We start from the raw sequence: 17,874 nt of genomic DNA, 5'->3' as shown, positions 1-17,874 counted from the left end.
ACAATCATAAATCAATAAAAATTAAAAAGTCTGTGTATTTCTAAATAATTTTATAAAACCTGTAACAGACAAATAACTCACAAACACGAGGAATTCTGCAGATGCTGGAAATTCAAGCAACACACATCAAAGTTGCTGGTGAACGCAGCAGGCCAGGCAGCATCTATAGGAAGAGGTACAGTCGACGTTTCGGGCCGAGGCCCTTCGTCAGGACTAACTGAAGGAAGAGCTAGTAAGAGATTTGAAAGTGGGAGGGGGAGAGGGAGATCCAAAATGATAGGAGAAGACAAGAGGGGGAGGGATGGAGCCGAGAGCTGGACAGGTGATTGGCAAAAGGGATGTGAAAGGATCATGGGACAGGAGGCCCAGGGGGAAAGAAAAGGGGGAGGGGGGAAAAATCCCAGAGGATGGGCAAGGGGTATAGTGAGAGGGACTGCCCATCCTCTGGGTTTTCCCCCCTCCCCCTTTTCTTTCTCCCTGGGCCTCCTGTCCCATGATCCTCTCACATCCCTTTTGCCAATCACCTGTCCAGCTCTCGGCTCCATCCCATCCCCTCCTGTCTTCTCCTATCATTTTGGATCTCCCCCTTCCCCCACCCACTTTCAAATCTCTTACTAGCTCTTCCTTCAGTTAGTCCTGACGAAGGGCCTCGGCCCGAAACGTCGACTGTACCTCTTCCTATAGATGCTGCCTGGCATGCTGCGTTCACAAATAACTCACAAGCTGTTTCTTGCAAGTTCAAATGACATTTTATGTGAACCATGGCAAATGTTATATCGACCATTGCACTGACATCAGTGTGTTGGACTAAATTCCAAATTAAGCACCTTTAAGCTGCTACTCCAATTCTGTGTTTTGGAACACGAGTCTCCATCCAAGAATCAGAACAAATGCAAACAAATGATAAAAAAGGTGTCCTAAGTTAACATCAGATTTAAAATCTGAACACCATACATTCCTCAAAAACATATGACTGAATATCAGCAAATCATTGCAAATCTTCCTTATAAATAGAAAATTAAATATAATACAATTGTGGCCATCAACCCAAACTGAAAAAAAACACTATGACTTCAATAACAAAACTGAATTTGTATTTACATTCTTTGTGACTTATAGAGTTCGACACTGGTATTTGCAGTAATAGATTTCTAAAGTCTAACAACCTGAACTGCTATGCTGCTGGTAACCGCTGCTCACAAACAGTCATAGAGTCCTTGAGACATAGATGCGGTCCAAGCTGACTTGCTATGTCATCTAAAACATGTGTTAGTTATCACAAGGTCAAATTCAGCACATTTCAACAACCTCTCTTCATCAGCGAACGGGCCAAGCTTGACCTTGTGATTACCAACACAATTTGTTAAAATCACATGCCAAGTACATGATAACATCTGAGGACTTGAAATTTATATAAAAAAAATCATTTTGAACCTATGTAATCTCTGGCAAAAAGAATAATTGGGACTGAATAGGAATCTTTGAACTGAAGTAAACTCTGTCTTCAGCAGTTAGCTAAAACTGGCTTATACTAGTTCTCACGAGGAAATCTGCAGATGCTGGAATTTCAAGCAACACACATAAAAGTTGCTGGTTCACCAGCAACTTTTATGTGTGTTGCTTATACTAGTTCTCCCTTGGTTTGCAGGGAGACATTGAGAGTTTGAGAACATTGTACATTGTACCCTTGTTTGAGTAGGGGAAAGAGGACTCACCAATAAGGACAGGAATGAACATCCATCCGTAATTAAGTCAGGGTCTAACAAAGGGAATAACTAATAAGGACTGAACAGCACATCCATCTGTAATTAAGCCTTGATCTAGCAGACTCTCTTATCTGTAACTAAGTTTCTCATGAACAGACCTGGTGGGCGTATCAGTTCAAATGACATCTTGCAACAGTAATGTATAGGACTTACTATGTATAAATATACGGCTGTAACCGGAGAGAGTGGGCCCACTTGTCGGATGGTGGCAGAACTTACGTGCCTTCCCTCAAAAGTTGCTCTCCCGAGTTTTATTCAGATTCGACCTTAACACATTAACTTTCAGAACACTGACACATCCAAGACTAAAATATTGAAAATAATTGCATCACCAACATCCTGTGAGATGCTAACAATCATCGCCTTCTAAAAATCCATTATCAATTTCAGTAAGGTCCAATGTATATAAGCCAAAAGCCTCTGAAGGAAATAACAGACCACTGCACCATAATCTATCATTTGGACAATGAGGATTCCAGAACCAAAAGAGGATGATGAAAGACCTTGGTCAGACCCCACTTGGAGTACTGTGTTCAGTTCTGGTCACTTCACTACAGGAAGGATGTGGATATTATAGAGACAGTGCAGAGGAGATTTGCAAGGGTGTTGCCTGGATTGGAGGGCATACCTTATGGGAACAAGTTGAGTGTACTTGGCCTTTTCTCCTTGGAGTGGTGGAGGATGAGAGGTGACCTGATATAAGTGTACAAGATGATGAGGAGCATCAATCATGTGGATAGCCAGGGGCTTTTTCCCAGGGCTGAAATGACTAACACAAGGGGGCATAGTTTTAAGCTGCTTGGAAATAGGTTCCAACGGGATGTCAGGGTAAGTTTTTCAGATAGAGAGTGGTGGGTGCGTGGAATGCACTGCCGGTGGCAGTGGTGGAAGCGGATACAATAGGGTTTTTAAAGAACCTCTTAGATAGGGACATGGAGCTTAGAAAAATAGAGAGCTATGTGCTAGGGAAATTCTGGGCAGTATCTAGAGTAGGTTTCATAGTCGGCACAACATTGTAGGCCGAAGGGCCTGAAATGTGCTGTAAATTTCTGTGTTTTATGTTCTATGAAATGATTTTTACACCAATCATTGTGATCAGTTTAATGAAAATGATACATCAATCAAGATCTTACCAGAGAAAAAGAAGAAAGCATTTTGAGGCTGGAAACAATGCATCATGGCATACATTTCACCTTCGGTGAAATTAATAACTGGAGGAATAAAAATTCAAGGAAAATCCAACCGTTTGCAGGGAGGCATGACATGGTAGTCTCTACAGTGTTACTAACATCATTCATGGCCTAAGCTCTCCTGGTCAAACCTTTTTATAATCCTGAAATAGTACTACCACATTAAAATGATAAGATCCAACAAAACCCCAAAGCAATAGAACTTCCAAATGCTCCTAAACAGAAAAATTAGAGAACAGATAGCATAACTGAATCCATCACATAGCACCCCCAAAAAACAATCTATTCAAAACCCACATTTCTCTGTGAGTTTTGTCATCCACTGAGATAATAAAAGGCAAGATCCCCAGTCTGAAAGAATTTTGACCATGATCTTCAAAGCTGTTGGACATGTTTTCCATTCGCAGATTTACAATTAAGATTTCCATTCAGAAAGAAAATCTTGCTGATTTGAGGAACGTAAAAGGAGTGAACATCTTTGAGAAGAGAATAAAAATCCAAACGTGGAAACTACTGTGACATGCTTTTCCTGCTGGAAACAACCTGAGCAAACTTTCCTCTTCCATCTCTTAGAGCAGCAACATGATTTCGCCAAATCAGATGTCCTTTCTTCTTAGGCAGTTGATCATGGTTTGAAGACTTATTCAAGATCCTGTCTACCTTCCTATCTTTCTGAATGAAGGCTTTGCTGAGGCCAAATTACATCTCCACTTCTGATATACAGCACATCTTTTTAAACAACTTTTGTCAAATTTTACTCCCAAAAACATTCAATTACCTTGTACTGCATCATCTTCCAATTTAAGCTAGCGTTTTAAGGGATGTAAAAGTACATATTTTCCATGACCTGGTCACAAGCTTATAAACGCCAAACTGAGGAAGAATGTTACAATAAACTATTCATTAAAATCAATCTATAATCTTGGGAGTTTGATTATGTGGAAAGTTGCTAAGCATAATGGTCACTACATTCCAGATTTCAGGGATTTAGTACAAGACCAAGATGTATTTTGGAAATTACTGTCTGCAGTATTACAAATATTAAACACCTTTCCATTGAATTTCAATTGCATAAAGTAGATGTATACATTTTTTAAAGTGAACACCTCATTCTGGGTCACTTGTCAAATATGACTGATGCTTCTGGCCCTGAATCACCCAAGTACCTCAACACAACCCCCTCAGCAGCAGCATATAGGATGGTATCCAATACTATCCACTGCTCCTTTTGGAAAGCTGCCCTTAGGACCCTTGTGATGGGCACTCCCAAGACAAGGTATGGCTTAACTCTATCCTTAGGCCCTATATCCACAGTAACACAATCAAAACACATGCCCCTGTCCCAGTACCAAACTCAATGGCCCTAATATCAAAATGACTGCCAAAAATACAATCTGTGTTTACAGTCCGTGGAATTCTCTCCACCCACCCTACCTTCGCTGCCAAACCCTTAACTTCTCTCTCAGTCTCCGATCTCTTTTCTTTCAGGAACTTCCAGCTTCTGATTTTTCATTCCATCCCCAAACCCACACACAACAAATCAGCTTCACACCCAATGTTCTCCTATTCTTGACCATGCCCCATATCGATCTCCAAGCTACCTTCCACCCTATCCTAACAAGCTATAGAAGCATTTCCACCTGCAAGAGATCACAAAACCTCAATTGGTGTACAAGAATTTCTAGGCAATTTGCATCACCTTTCATTCTCCACTATTTAAACATTAGACCCGTTTAGTAACATGGTAGAAAGAAGAGCTTGTATTTAACACTGTCATTCCTACGACCATCAATAATTTTCAGGCTCATGTTTGAAAATTTACTTCTTTTTAGCGATCATACTTTGCATTTTTATCTTTGTTGCTGTTAGATAAAATTGCAATAATTACACAAATGATTAGACCCAGATATACACAGATACAGAAATTTACATTATCCATCTTTCCTGCATAATTTTTCATAGTAAATAAATGTTTTAAGACTTTAAACCCCAAATTTGTCCATCACAATAAAGGCCACAAAATATATTGTTAACCCTTAGGGGCTTTCCCAAGTTCAAGTTCAATTGTTGTTCAACTATATACATTTATATAGCTAAACGAAACAACATTCCTCAGGTGACAAGGAATAAAACACAGTACATATGATCACACACAGAGCACAGCATATGTAGTAATAACAGCACATACAGACACAAAATAATATTAGCACAAATCCATGAGAGGCATGGCCTGAAGTCTGATCGGGATGTTGTTCTCTTAAAAACAAAAAGACAGTATCACAAAAAGCTTGAAGAATCCCTGCACATTGCTTTGCAGAGACTCAGTTCCCTGCTCCCAATGAATAGTCAACCTTGGGCAAGATCGTAAGAAGCAAACAACTGTCTATCTCTCTGAAATTCAGAAAAATCTTCAGTGCTCGCATTCACACTGCGGACTGAATATCATCTCACACTTAAGCATCTGAACAATGCAATCTCTTGTTCCAACATACTCAAGTACCCAGAACAAGGAATGTCCCTCTGTCTTTTGACAGAACCAGGCTTTTGCACTTCCACCAAGAGGCCAAACCATTGATCCAGGAACACAAGTCCAAATCTCAACACTCCAGCAAGAAATATTAAGTTCACATAATTACAAAATCTGTAATTAAAGATCAATAATAACCACAAAACTTCCAATCTATGATAAGGCTAATTTAGTCCGCTCGTACATCGGGAATGGTAAGCTGCTTCCCCCTGTGTAAACTCATGCAGAATAAACTCTGGGTCCAGTGTTTAAATCTGTTTGCATAAAGGATTAATCGGCATGCACAATAAATGCCCTCCTCACCAACGATTTCCAAATTACTTGAGTAAATATTTAAAAACAGGGACAAAAACCAGTGAGGTTTTTCACACAGTTTACAAAATTCAAGTTTCTTGATAACAGATTGTGAGGCCCACCCTACATACGTGATCAAATAAGAAACTTGACTGAAAATCAGCAAACTGAAGTAAATTTCCGTCAGCCATTCTGATTTTTGTTTGGTGCAGCTATAATGATCACAGAAACAATCAATTTATTACTTATATGATTCAGTGCTGGAGCAAGAGGGGGAGGATTGAGTTACCGCGATTCTCGAGGGAACATGACTTTGTTAAATTTACTTTAAAAGGAGGCTTTTCCGAGGGGAGTAGGAGGAGCTAGGGTGTAAATAACAAGGTAAAAATGCTTTGGATTACAGCCAGCTATACATTGACATCGGGTTAACAAAGCAGAGAGTGGAATATATGGCTCAAAATTTGTTGTGGGAGAAAGGCATTTTGATTTATGGAGTGTTGGCACCAGTACCAGGAAAAGAGAGAGGTTTACTCAAATTTGATTAAGTCCAGTGTACTGATAATATTAAGGACTATGGGGGGGGGGAGGGGGGTGGTACTTGAATAGTGAGTGAGAGGGGAAACACAAGCAGGATGAAAATGTAGTAACCAGTTAATGATAAGCAGATTGTACTTTGTGAGGAAATAGCATATATAATTATAATGCAGCAGCAGATGAGTTTTGCAAATTTATCTGGAAGCACAAAGATGTTATAACAAAATGAATAAATTAATTGCAAAAACAAAAGAGAATTAAGCTTCACGTAATACCAATACAGAGATATGGGTGCGTGATAATTCTACCAATTGCATTTTCCTTGGGACTTGACGCATAAGAAAGGAATAGAATGAAATTTCTAGGAAAACACTGAAACTATTGTGAGAAGCTTCTTGGCTCAGAAGATAAGAAAGTAGAATCAGTTTTTGGGTGATGAAAAGAATTAACAAGGGACAGAAAACATAACAGGGTGTAGCTGATTTGCTCCGTGTCTGGTAGAATGCACTTCATTCACATGCCTGTTGGCTCTTTGCCTGCTGGCCGACTGCAGCTCAGTCACATTCCTTATCTTCACCCCTTCATCCTCTGGGAGCTTAAATTCTCTTTCCAGGGGCATCAGCAAGGTGAGTGCATCAGGCTCAAAGGCCCTGTTATCAACGTACAGGAAGGGGTTGGGGTGGTCTCAATTTGAATGACTGCAAGGACCTTCTCCCCCGGGGCACTCCCTTCCAAACTGTCCAGTCGATTGCTGGTCCGACTGCTGAAAGGGCCCAGCTCATTTGTATATAATCCCCATTCAGGGTGGGGGTGACTGCTTTCAGATGCTGTGTGCAATCTTTCTCAATCTACCACCCTACCATAGTTGTGGAACCTGCTGTTTCTGCATTAACTTAAATCCTCCAAGTCTAGTTTCCCCAATATCTTTTCTATTCCATGCTATTCAACTGATCATCTACTTTCAGCAACCAGCCTTCATTACAGAGTACCATCACCATCACACTTTAGCATGCTATTCACAGGTTTCTGTCACACCCTTGATGTCTTCCGCCTTCAGGTTTGCTGTGGGTGTGTTTCCATCAACTGTGGTCAGGTCCGGTGTGGCCAGCTGGTGTTCATATTTTAGGTTCTCTGTAATCACATGGTTACTGGTGTGACGAAAAACCAAGTTATCAGAAGATTGATGCTAATGAGAGAGAGATAAGGGAGACAATGGAGAAACATTCAAAATGCTAATAAGAGAGAAGAGAGAGATTAGCGAGAAAGAAACACATTTCAGTTATTGACAGACCAATGCTTTGAACCTGAACTATTTGAAGTTTGATGGAAAGGCGATACCCCAGCAGGGGGATAAAAAGAACAGGCTCGCTAAGGCACGACACACACCACAAGATCACGAGATAACGAGACCCTGGAAGAGCGACGTGCCCCTACAAGTTGGTGGGAGTTTGGGGGTCTGGTTTGCAGGAACCAACCATAGACGCACAGGGTGAAAAGGGTACGATTGGCGGGAACCTGGTGTGTGTGTCCGTGCTTGCCTGGGTGCCGGGTTCACCGCGGAAGAACGGTCGTATCCGGAATGGAGGGGTCACAGTCGGTGACCACAGAAGACATAAAAAGGGTCCACCCGAAACCACCTGTGAACATCAAAGGTCTGCTTGAATCAAAATTTGCATTTCTCGCTCTCTCTCTCTCCAACAGCACAACAGCGATTACTGCGAAATGTACTAAGCTGAACTGAACTCTGCGTCACTTGAGAATGATCATTTTACCCCTCGACTGCGATAGAGCTTGGTTGATTCCTATTACCCTCGTTCTGTGTACATGTGTGTTTTATCATTGCTAACCCGTTGCATTTATATCCCTACGATTAGAGTACTGTGTTACTTATTTCTTTAATAAAACTTTATTAGTTTCTGTTAAACCAGACTCCAACTAGTGGTCCATTTCTGCTGTTTTGGCAACCCAGTTACGGGGTACGTAACACTGGGTACACTTGATCCCCCACTCTGTCTGTGGGAGCAAGAAGGTGAGTTGTACAGTTTAATCTGAGTCCTGAGTCCAGTGTTTCCAAGGGCTGCCTCACTGAGTCTGCACACAGACACAAGTGTCACTTGTTAAAGTACCATCCGAGGTCCTATCCATCTGGGAGCAAACCCCTGCCCTTTCAGGCAATACCCTCACCATGACTTGGTTCCCCACTGTGGGAGGATTATCTCCTTTCCCTTCAGTTCGCTCTGATCAGCAATGTGCTGTTGTTGTTTTGCTCAGTCCTTCAACATTTTAAATTGGTTAAACAGTCTTTCACGCACTGTGTCATTCTATCCCTGTAAGCCCCAAGCTCACTGCAACCTGTAATTACTCCATAAGGGAGTCAATAACTTGTAGGGGTTGCTCACGATCTCATCAGGATCCCTGGTAAAGATAAAACTATAGAGTATTTCATATAATGGTTTTCTGAAGAAGAAATGTGTTATGCTGGTAGAGATATGGGACGCTTAGGAATGTTGTGTCATCCAATCAGGAGGATAGAACTGGGAGAAGGTTCTAGAGAATGCTGGGGGGAGAGGTTTCGTGATGGGCACTGAGGTGGGTCGAGGTCTCTTTCTGCGGGAGATGGAGAGAAGAAGCTCGAGAGAACTGCCCTTAGGATTCAATCCAGCGGGAATGCATGACTCAGTGGGCCCAAGAGAGGGAATACTACCAGGTATCAGTGAATATGAGTTGGCGCCATCAGCACATCGGACACATCGGCTTTTGGAAGATTTGTGCTCCAACCTGTGCACATTTGACTGTTTAATTATGATGGGACCTTTTGTTTTCTTCCTTTCTTTTTTTTTAAATAACTATTTGGTTAAGTTAACATTCATAACTGTACTTTCTTAAATGTTGTATACAGTGCGCAGTCTATTATTTCCTGCCAACAGGTGATCACATGGGAGTAGTAAGCTACAAATTATTCACACAAATCGGGGTTTGGTGGGCAAGACATCCCAACCTCACGGGTTTGGCAAGACCAAAGTCATATCTAGCCTTAATGTACACAGTCTGAGAAAGGTGGTTTTCTCACCGCCATTTCCAGTGGCTGTTAGCGAGGGACTAACAAACTGATTCTCCAGACGCACCCAGTAAAAAGGGGCTTCACTGGTAATACGTCAATCCATTCTTTCCCATCTCAGCTATAGTTTTGGCTAAGATGTTCTTGATTGTCCGGTTTATCTTTTCTACCATTCCTGAACTGTGAGGGTGGTAGGGCACGTGGAACCGTTGTCGAATTCCTAGCAGTTGGCACATTTCCTTCATCACTTTCCCTGTGAAATGTGCACCCTTCCAAGTCCACCTGAACTGGGCTTCCCCACTTGGGAGGACTTACTGAGCTAGAATCTGTGCAGCGATGCAGTCCCTTGTTGGGAAAGCCTCAACCCACCAAGTGAAGTGATCTGTAATTTCTAAACAGTAGCTTTTCCCCTTGCTCTTCAGCGGGGGCCCTGTGAAGTCCACCTGGATATTTTCCCAGGGTTCCTTCGGCTGTGGCTGATTTGCCAGCTGTAGCTTTCTGCCATTACCAGGGTTATGTTGGGCACAATTGATACAATGGCGGCAAAATTTCACAACATCTCCACCTATCCCTGGCCACTACCAGTCCTGCCGGACGGTTGTGATCATGCTCTGCCTTTCCTGATGCATCACCCATGATATAACTTCAATAGTATCTGCCTAATACATGGTGAGGCCACCATGACTCTTTTCTCCCAGTGCGTCCAGCCCCCATCTAGTCCCTCCTTTGCTTCCTTTCTCCATTTCCCTGTCTCTTCTGTCTCCACCTCTTCATAATTTTATTGAACTGGCTTCTGTCATTTCTTCCTGCACGCCTGAAATTTCAATTGCCTCTTGTTCCTCTGCTGCCTTCTTTGCACTGCTATCTTCCCACTCATTTCCTTTCTGCTCCTTACTCTCCCATTTCTGGTGAGCTTTTACTTTAATTATTGCCACCTCAGCTGGCAGACTCACTGCTCCCAGCAGTTGCTGTATTATGTGCCTGCGCTGAATACCTGCCCTTCTGCTGTCTGTGACTGCTCTCAGCCTCCCCGTATTCAGGGGCTCTACAATGGCATGGGGTGTGTGTGGTATGAGTTGTCCCATCATTGCAACTCATTCACTTCCTCACACTGCACACGCAGCGCAGTCTGAAGCTGCTGCGCAGCGGGTAATTCCGACTGCAATGGGTGACTGTATCATTGAATAATATGCCACTGGCCTTGTGTCCCCATGCTCCTAGACCACTACGGCATTGTGGTACCCTCCCTCATTGCTCCAGTATAGATGAAAGGGGCAAGCCACATCTGGTAATCCTAGCGCGGGTGCAGAGACCAGAGCTTTTTTGATAACCGTAAAAGGCTTTTTCTCATCTGTCCTCCATCTTACTTCCTCCAGAGGGGGTTCCCCTCCTTTAATTAAGGCCTGTATCGGGGTCACAGCAAGGAGAACTCTAGTATGAAATTATGCCAGAAATTGAATGGACTCGTTACCTTCCTTACTTGCCTTACGTTTACTGGGCAGGGCATGAAGCTGATTGCCGAATGTCACTACCTCACTTTTTTAAATATACAGTATTTCTGTTTTTGCACACTTTTTAAAATCTATTCAATACACTTACTTGGTTCTTCCTGATTGTTTTATTTTATTTTATTTTTCTCTCTCTCTCTGCTAGATTATGTATTGCATTGAACTGCTGCTGCTAAGTTAACAAATTTCACGTCACATGCCGGTGATAATAAACCGGATTCTGAATCTGTTCTTTCTCCCCTGGGAAATGGATACCATACAGTTTGCTTTCCTATCTGAGCCTTGTGTGGACTGATTGTAAACCCCTCATCCTGCGGTATCTCTAAAACACTGGCTATTGCCCCTAAACAACCAGCTTCATCTTCCGAAGCCGTTAATAGGTCATCTACATATTGTAAGCAGGTTGATCGGTAGATCGTTAGATTGAGCTTTTCCAAAGTCTGTGCCATGACCTTATGAAAAATGACTGGGCTACTGTGTAATTCATGGGGGAGACTGGTCCACGCATACTGCTGCCCACCCATGGGGAAGGCAAATTGGTCTTGGGACTCAGGTGCTAAGGGGAGGCCCCAAAATACATCACTGATATCCAGCACTGAAAAAACATTATGTTCTGGAGACAGACCATTCAGGATTGTTGCAGGGCTCACCAAAATGGGATGCAATCTTGGCAAGATTGTAAGGGCGGTATAGACTATTGTTAATCGATATAATCCATCGGGCTTCTTTACTGACCATATAGGCAAGTTAGTAGTTACCATAGTTTCTCTGAGTATCTCCTGGTGTTCTAGTTCCTTCACTTTACCCTATCAGCGCGACTACACTGGCTATGTTGTGTCCTCTGTTGGTTGTACCTGTTCTCAGCCCCTGGCTTGTCCATATTATTTCTCCCTTTCATTAATCTATAACAGCTACTACTTCCAACAGACTATCCATTCCAAGGATAGTACCCCTATTACTTGGACAGAAATACAATGGAAGCTGAAGTCCACTGATTGCAAGTATTTGCGACTTGCTTCTTTCTGATTTCACTGTTTTTCCTCCTACAACCTGAATATAAATAACCTGTCCAGTTGTTGGGAAGGGTAGGTCAGTTATCAATATCGATACCCATGTCAACTAACACACTGCATTGCCATCCCCCTAACAATGCTGCTGTGTACATCTGTGAGTCACCAGCACTGGCAGTGGGAGCCACTGCCACTTCTTTTTCTGACCTAGGAGCCACTTTCACCAGCTCTGTGATCTGATCAGCAGATTGGTCAGACTGAGTGTCAGTGGGATGAGAGATCGCATGTCTGCCAAGACTTTCACCTGTTTTTCTTTCCTTTTTTTTGGACACTGCCTCCAAACAAGTCCCAATAGGCCACAGCTGTAGCACATCAACTCCCTTACCCCCCCACTTCTATTCCAGGAGCTACTTGCTTCGTGCCCTGGCTGCTGGCAAACAAAACAAACCCTCTGGGACATCACAGGAGCTACATCCACTATAGCCACTTTACGATTTCTCTTGCACTTTCTTTGGTCTATCTCACCAGCCAACAAAACTATCACAGAGTAGGTCGACCCCACCGCTATTCCTAAATCAAAAACTTCCTGGTAGACTGAGCTCAGGCCTTCCTTCATCACTTTCTGGAAGAATGGGTGGTCCCTCCCTGGATTATCCAACCCTGAATACTCCCCATACACTCAATGTTTATGTTCTGCATAATCTATGGCTGTCTCATCAACTCCTTGAATCACTGCCGTTATCGTTCTCCAGTTACTCTCCCCTCCCTCCAGTCGCTGCCTCACTTCCCCTTTAAAAGAGCAATGCCTTTCTTCATTGCTGATATTCCCGGAAGTTGCCCATGTACCATCCTGCAGCCCCTGGGCCATAATGTCCCACATATTCCTCAGGCACTTTGCTTTTATCAACACGTGTATATCTTTAGGGAGCACGTGGTGAATTTCAACCATTTCCTCGAGCTTGCACTAGAACTCTGAATTCCCAAATGCAACTTTAACTGAGGGCAACTCTGACAAAATGCTGTTTCTCTGTGGGGGGTGATGAACTCCTGAATGGTTGTAACTGGAGTAAAGGGCTGGCTCAGATCATCAGGGTTCTTGACCTGACTTAGGTGCCATCCTGACATATATATCTGGGTAAAACTTCTCCCTGAAATATCCCCACACTAGTTCCGACACTACACAAAGTATAAATGATGGGTATCAGTTAAACAGCACCTACTTAAAACCATAGAGTATGTACTCTGCAATCTGCCACTTTTGAGCACCTAAACTCAAGATGCCTGCTGTATTCCCTTGAATCTAACTGTAACACCAAGGCGCGCGTGCACACATGCATGCACACAACTTTTATATCTACCAGTTCAGCTCTCCATGTTCGTGACACCTCGTGTTCCTGTCTACCACCAACCTGAACAGATCCAAGTGTGAGTGTTAATTTTAAAAATACTCACCCACTTAGACTGCTAAGATCACTGGTCACATGATGGATCACACAAAGGTATCCCACTCCTGACACCAAGTGTTGCTGTGTGAATGAAGTCACTGGAGAAAAGTACCGGTTGTTATGAAGCAGCTCCTTTGTTCGACAAAACAAGGTACAGCAGGCATCATATGGAGATGCTTTCAGTCGAAAGATCTGGCAGGCCTAATGTGCGGCTCGATATTTTATGTGCTAAACATCAAAGGACAAATTCCATATTTACAATATATTGATGATGCTTTCTTTGAAACTACACACAAACTCCGCACCTCCCCGATTTGCACCCACACCACACACATCCAAATGAATTTTAATCAGCATTGTCTGGTCTGGGATTCATGGGATCTAGGAACATATTGTTCAGAGCTGCATTCCAAATTAAATCCACAATTTATATTCAGTGGTGAAGACTGGTAGCCAAAGTCATTTGCTAAATGTAAATGTCCTAAATCCAAAAAAAATTGTTCTAACATACAGTTTTGGGCCCCTTATCTAAGGAAGGATGTGCTGGCATTGGAGAGGGTCCAGAATATATGAGAGGCGTTTGATGGCTCTGGGCCTGTACTCACTGGAGTTTAGATGAATGATGGGGGATCTCACTGAAACCTGTTGAATACTGAAAGGCCTAGATAGAGTGGATGTAGAGAGGATGTTGGACCAGAGTTGAGGGACATCCATTCAGAACAGATGAGATGAGAAGTGAGAGGGTGGTGAATCAGTGGAATTCATTGCCACAAACTACTGCAGGCCAGTTCATTGGGTATACTTAAAGCGGAGGTTGATAGGTTCTTGATTAATCAGGGTGTCAAAGGTTTTGGGGAGATGGCAGGAGAACGAGGTTGAAAGGGATAATAAATCAGCCATGATGGAGTGGTGGAGTAGTCCTAATTCTGCTGCGATGTCTTATGGTACAGGAATCAACATTAGGCCTCAGCCGTTGACATGTTTAATGCCGACATTTCCGGTGAGAGGGACAAGTTCGAAGGAGAAGATTTGGGTGAGCTCCTCTGCTGTCTCACAGAGAATAAAGGGTGCCCACAATGCACTGCCAGGGGTGGTAGTGGAAGTAAATACCATAAAGACATTAAACAGGCTTTAAGCTAATCATGTGATGAGCAGAGAAGAGATAAAGAGCAGAGATTAATTTAGTTAGCCATCTAATTACTAGCATAAGTAATTTAGCCTAAAGGCTAAAATTTAGTCACATTGTGGGCGAAAAGGCCTGTTCCTATGTTGTGCTGTCCTATGTGTTAATGACTGAGCTAACGTGATCATCAAGTATTTTCAAGCTAGTGTACAAAATAAGGTCAGGTATATTGTGAGATTTGAGTGGTAGAATGGATATTACATAAATAATTTAACCATGAAGATTGGCAAGAAAAATGAGTTCAGAGAGATGTGACAGTGAGTGAAGCAGCAGGCCCAAGTGACGGACTGGGCTATTACTCCTCACAAACACGAGAAATTCTGCAGATGCTGGAAATCCAAAGCAAAACACACAAAATGCTGGAGGAAGTCAGCAGGCCAGGCAGCATTGATGGGAAAGGATAAACAGTCGACATTTCGGGCCAAGACCCTTCATCAGGACTATTACTCCTCATGTTCTCAAACAAGTAATTTTCAAAGCATGAATGCATGTCCAATGTAACTGTAAATACCATGGATCTCGATAAGCTACTTCAATGACATTTCTATGCTTCTCAGGGCATTTATTCCCATCCAACCTTATAACTGCATTTATTTTCAATCAATTTTCCAAACACTCAATCAACTCTTGCAAGTGTTCTTTTGTGTCGAAATTTTGAAACGTGTGCCCCAAATGGTCAATTTTATAATGATCTTGAAACAACTTCTAAATTGAACTAGCTTAAAATAAAATGATTGTGTTTAACATATTGCTCCTTAATTATTCTCCTGATTCAATATCGGGTCCTACTGTTAATTACAAAGCCATAAATTACGTTGGGATCATAAAGTAATTTTCACATTCAAATCACAATGCAGCATATAAGCTACAATTACAATGAGCCAAATAATTGGGCAAAATATATTACTCTCTTTTTGGAAATGAAGTGAGCAACAACAGATCATGTGGGAGTAAACTGAATGCAAATCATTGCAAGGTCAAAATGCTTGGAAACTAATACAAATTCAAAACAATCAACTCTGAAAAAGCTCCAAGAATTAAGCAAATAGACCAAACAGGAAGCAGCCAGGATAGTTTATGTTAAATAAATAATAAGATTAATTTCACAGAAGTATTTAACAATAACATGTCCATTAAAAAAACATTAATCACAACATTGACCGTCAATTTTTGTTCATTCTTATGTTTTCTTTCTTTACCCCATTCTCAACAACAAATAAGTAATTACCTCTTTTAAGCCTTTCTGTGCTACTCAGGCTGACGGTGCCCAACAATTATAGCACCAAAATATGAATGCTAGGTAGGAAATTGAAGCGGCAAACACATGCCTTCAAATTATATCACAAACATGAAAACTAATTTTCCCCAAAGTGAATTTTGGATGACAACCATTTCCAATCTGCATCACAAGATATTCAAGCAGGCAATTCCAGTCATGATACTTGTAGCACCACTGATGCAGCTTCCATTTCAGATGAACACTTAAAGACATTATTATGCAATGCCATTTTAAAGCGTGACCAGTTCAAACTAAATAACATTGAGATGAAGCAGCATATCTGCCCTCAAGCTATGTAATGCATGGACATATAATGGAAGTTCCGTCTTCTTCAGCTTTGGTACAGAATGAAAACTACACTCATGATGATCGAACTTGCTGGCAATCTATACGGGCATCTCAAGGGGGCATACTTAGCCCACTGCTCTACTCTTTCCACACTATGAAAGCAGTGGGCTAAGTATGCACACTTTGGGTCTCCCCCTCCCCCTCCTACTTTCAAATTCCTTACTCACTCTTCTTTCAGTTAGTCCTGACGAAGGGTCTCGGCCTGAAACGTCGACCGTACCTCTTCCTAGAGATGCTGCCTGGCCTGCTGCATTCACCAGCAACTTTTATGTGTGTTATTTTAACTTATGGTAATTTTTGATGCATTGCACTGTAAAGCTGACACAAGACAACAAATTTCACGACATATATCAATGATGAAAAAAGATTCTGATTCTGACTACAGATTCCCATTGCCATTTCAACACCTGGAAACTACCTAGAATGTCTGCTTCCATGGCAATCCTGCTGGAAGTGCTTTCTGAATGACAGCTACAGGCTAGGGATCACAGCGACAGAGACCCAGGAGTGGAAGTATGGAAGTGCTCCCATTTGACAACTATGGTAAAAAATCCACATATTCTTATGTTAATACCCCCATACAGCAAAGTCCCCAGAGGCTGGCATTTACCAAGACAAGTATCACAGAGGCACTCTGTTCAGGCCTACAGCCATACAAGGTCAAGATCACCGCAACTTCCGCAACTTGGTGTTATTCCAGGTGGCTAATGATACCATCTTTCATCTGCTGCTCACTGGAGTGCACTATATCCCAGGAGAAAGGAGTGTCTTCTTTTGTCCATTTGTGGAAAGGATGGGCTAGCAAATATGTGGATGTTTCGCATTTCTGGCTTCTACCAAGGCTGTGGTAGACTCCACTCCTAAAGAATTTCAGGCTCCCTTTGAGAATCCAGGGAACTATATAAATTACAAAGGCCTTGCTCCCTCAATGTTCTTGTCACAAGACAATGAGAGAGAAAAAATAAACTTTCCTAGGGCCATGTATCCAAAACTCTGAGTACTCCTTCATTCAAAATGAGGACACTTGCTTGGTGTCCTTCACTACCTGCACTGGGAGGCCAGGATTTTGGTGAACGGCAATCATCTCCAGTTTTTCACACTTCACTATGTTCAATCAACATTGGTTGAGCATTGCTGTACTGAAATCCCCAGCACCACCAGATTCCTACTAGAGAACTACAACAGCTTTCACAAGGTATGAATCCACTGTCTACATCAGTCGAGCTGTCCACCACAGTACACTCAAATAGGTCTTAAGGCTTTACCATCATCAACTGCATCCTAACCAACACGACATCTCAGATATTATTTCAGGGGTTACCATAAGGCAATGGTGTGGAACTCAGCCAAAGCAAGGAGAACATCAAGTACTGCAAATACCAGTGTGTTAGAACTGTGTGATACTACAGAAGGGACAGCTTGACATCGTGTCCATTAACAATCAATAAGCATCATACTGTGGCCAATTTTGTCTTGAACAGCAATAGATCTCACATAATGAAGAAAATGAAATTCTGCTTTATTATTAGAAAATAAATAGTTCAGAAAATCATGCAAAGTTGAAACAGACAGGCAGGAGCCTGGCTCCATATATTATCTTGCCATCACTGCAAATGGCGTCTGTGAAATGTAAACTGAGTAGGCATTTGAAAAGGTGCAACTTAGTAGGCTAGTGCAAAGGGTTATGATAAATGGGATCCAAGGTGACCTGGCTAAAAATGTCCAAAATTCC

General features: G+C 42.2%; 1 protein-coding gene and 1 long non-coding RNA gene across 15 annotated transcripts in view; one reads left to right on the top strand and one right to left on the bottom strand.

The window, feature by feature from the left end:
• Positions 1-17,874, top strand: part of LOC140193988 (uncharacterized) — a 56,405-nt gene that overhangs the window by 26,794 nt on the left and 11,737 nt on the right. The gene's annotated exons all lie outside the window — the stretch shown is intronic.
• Positions 1-17,874, bottom strand: part of LOC140193984 (protein GREB1-like) — a 458,873-nt gene that overhangs the window by 430,568 nt on the left and 10,431 nt on the right. Inside the window, exon 2 of one of the 14 annotated variants that reach the window (XM_072251240.1) lies at positions 13,340-13,560. The exons of the other annotated variants lie outside the window; for them this stretch is intronic. The gene's annotated coding sequence lies outside the window, so the exon portion shown is untranslated. The remainder of the gene's footprint in view (positions 1-13,339; positions 13,561-17,874) is intronic. 14 annotated transcript variants of the gene reach the window in all.

The sequence above is a fragment of the Mobula birostris genome, chromosome 2, assembly GCF_030028105.1.
Source record: "Mobula birostris isolate sMobBir1 chromosome 2, sMobBir1.hap1, whole genome shotgun sequence".
Taxonomy (NCBI): Eukaryota; Metazoa; Chordata; class Chondrichthyes; order Myliobatiformes; family Myliobatidae; genus Mobula; species Mobula birostris.
This window is presented reverse-complemented; position numbering and strand designations above follow the sequence as displayed.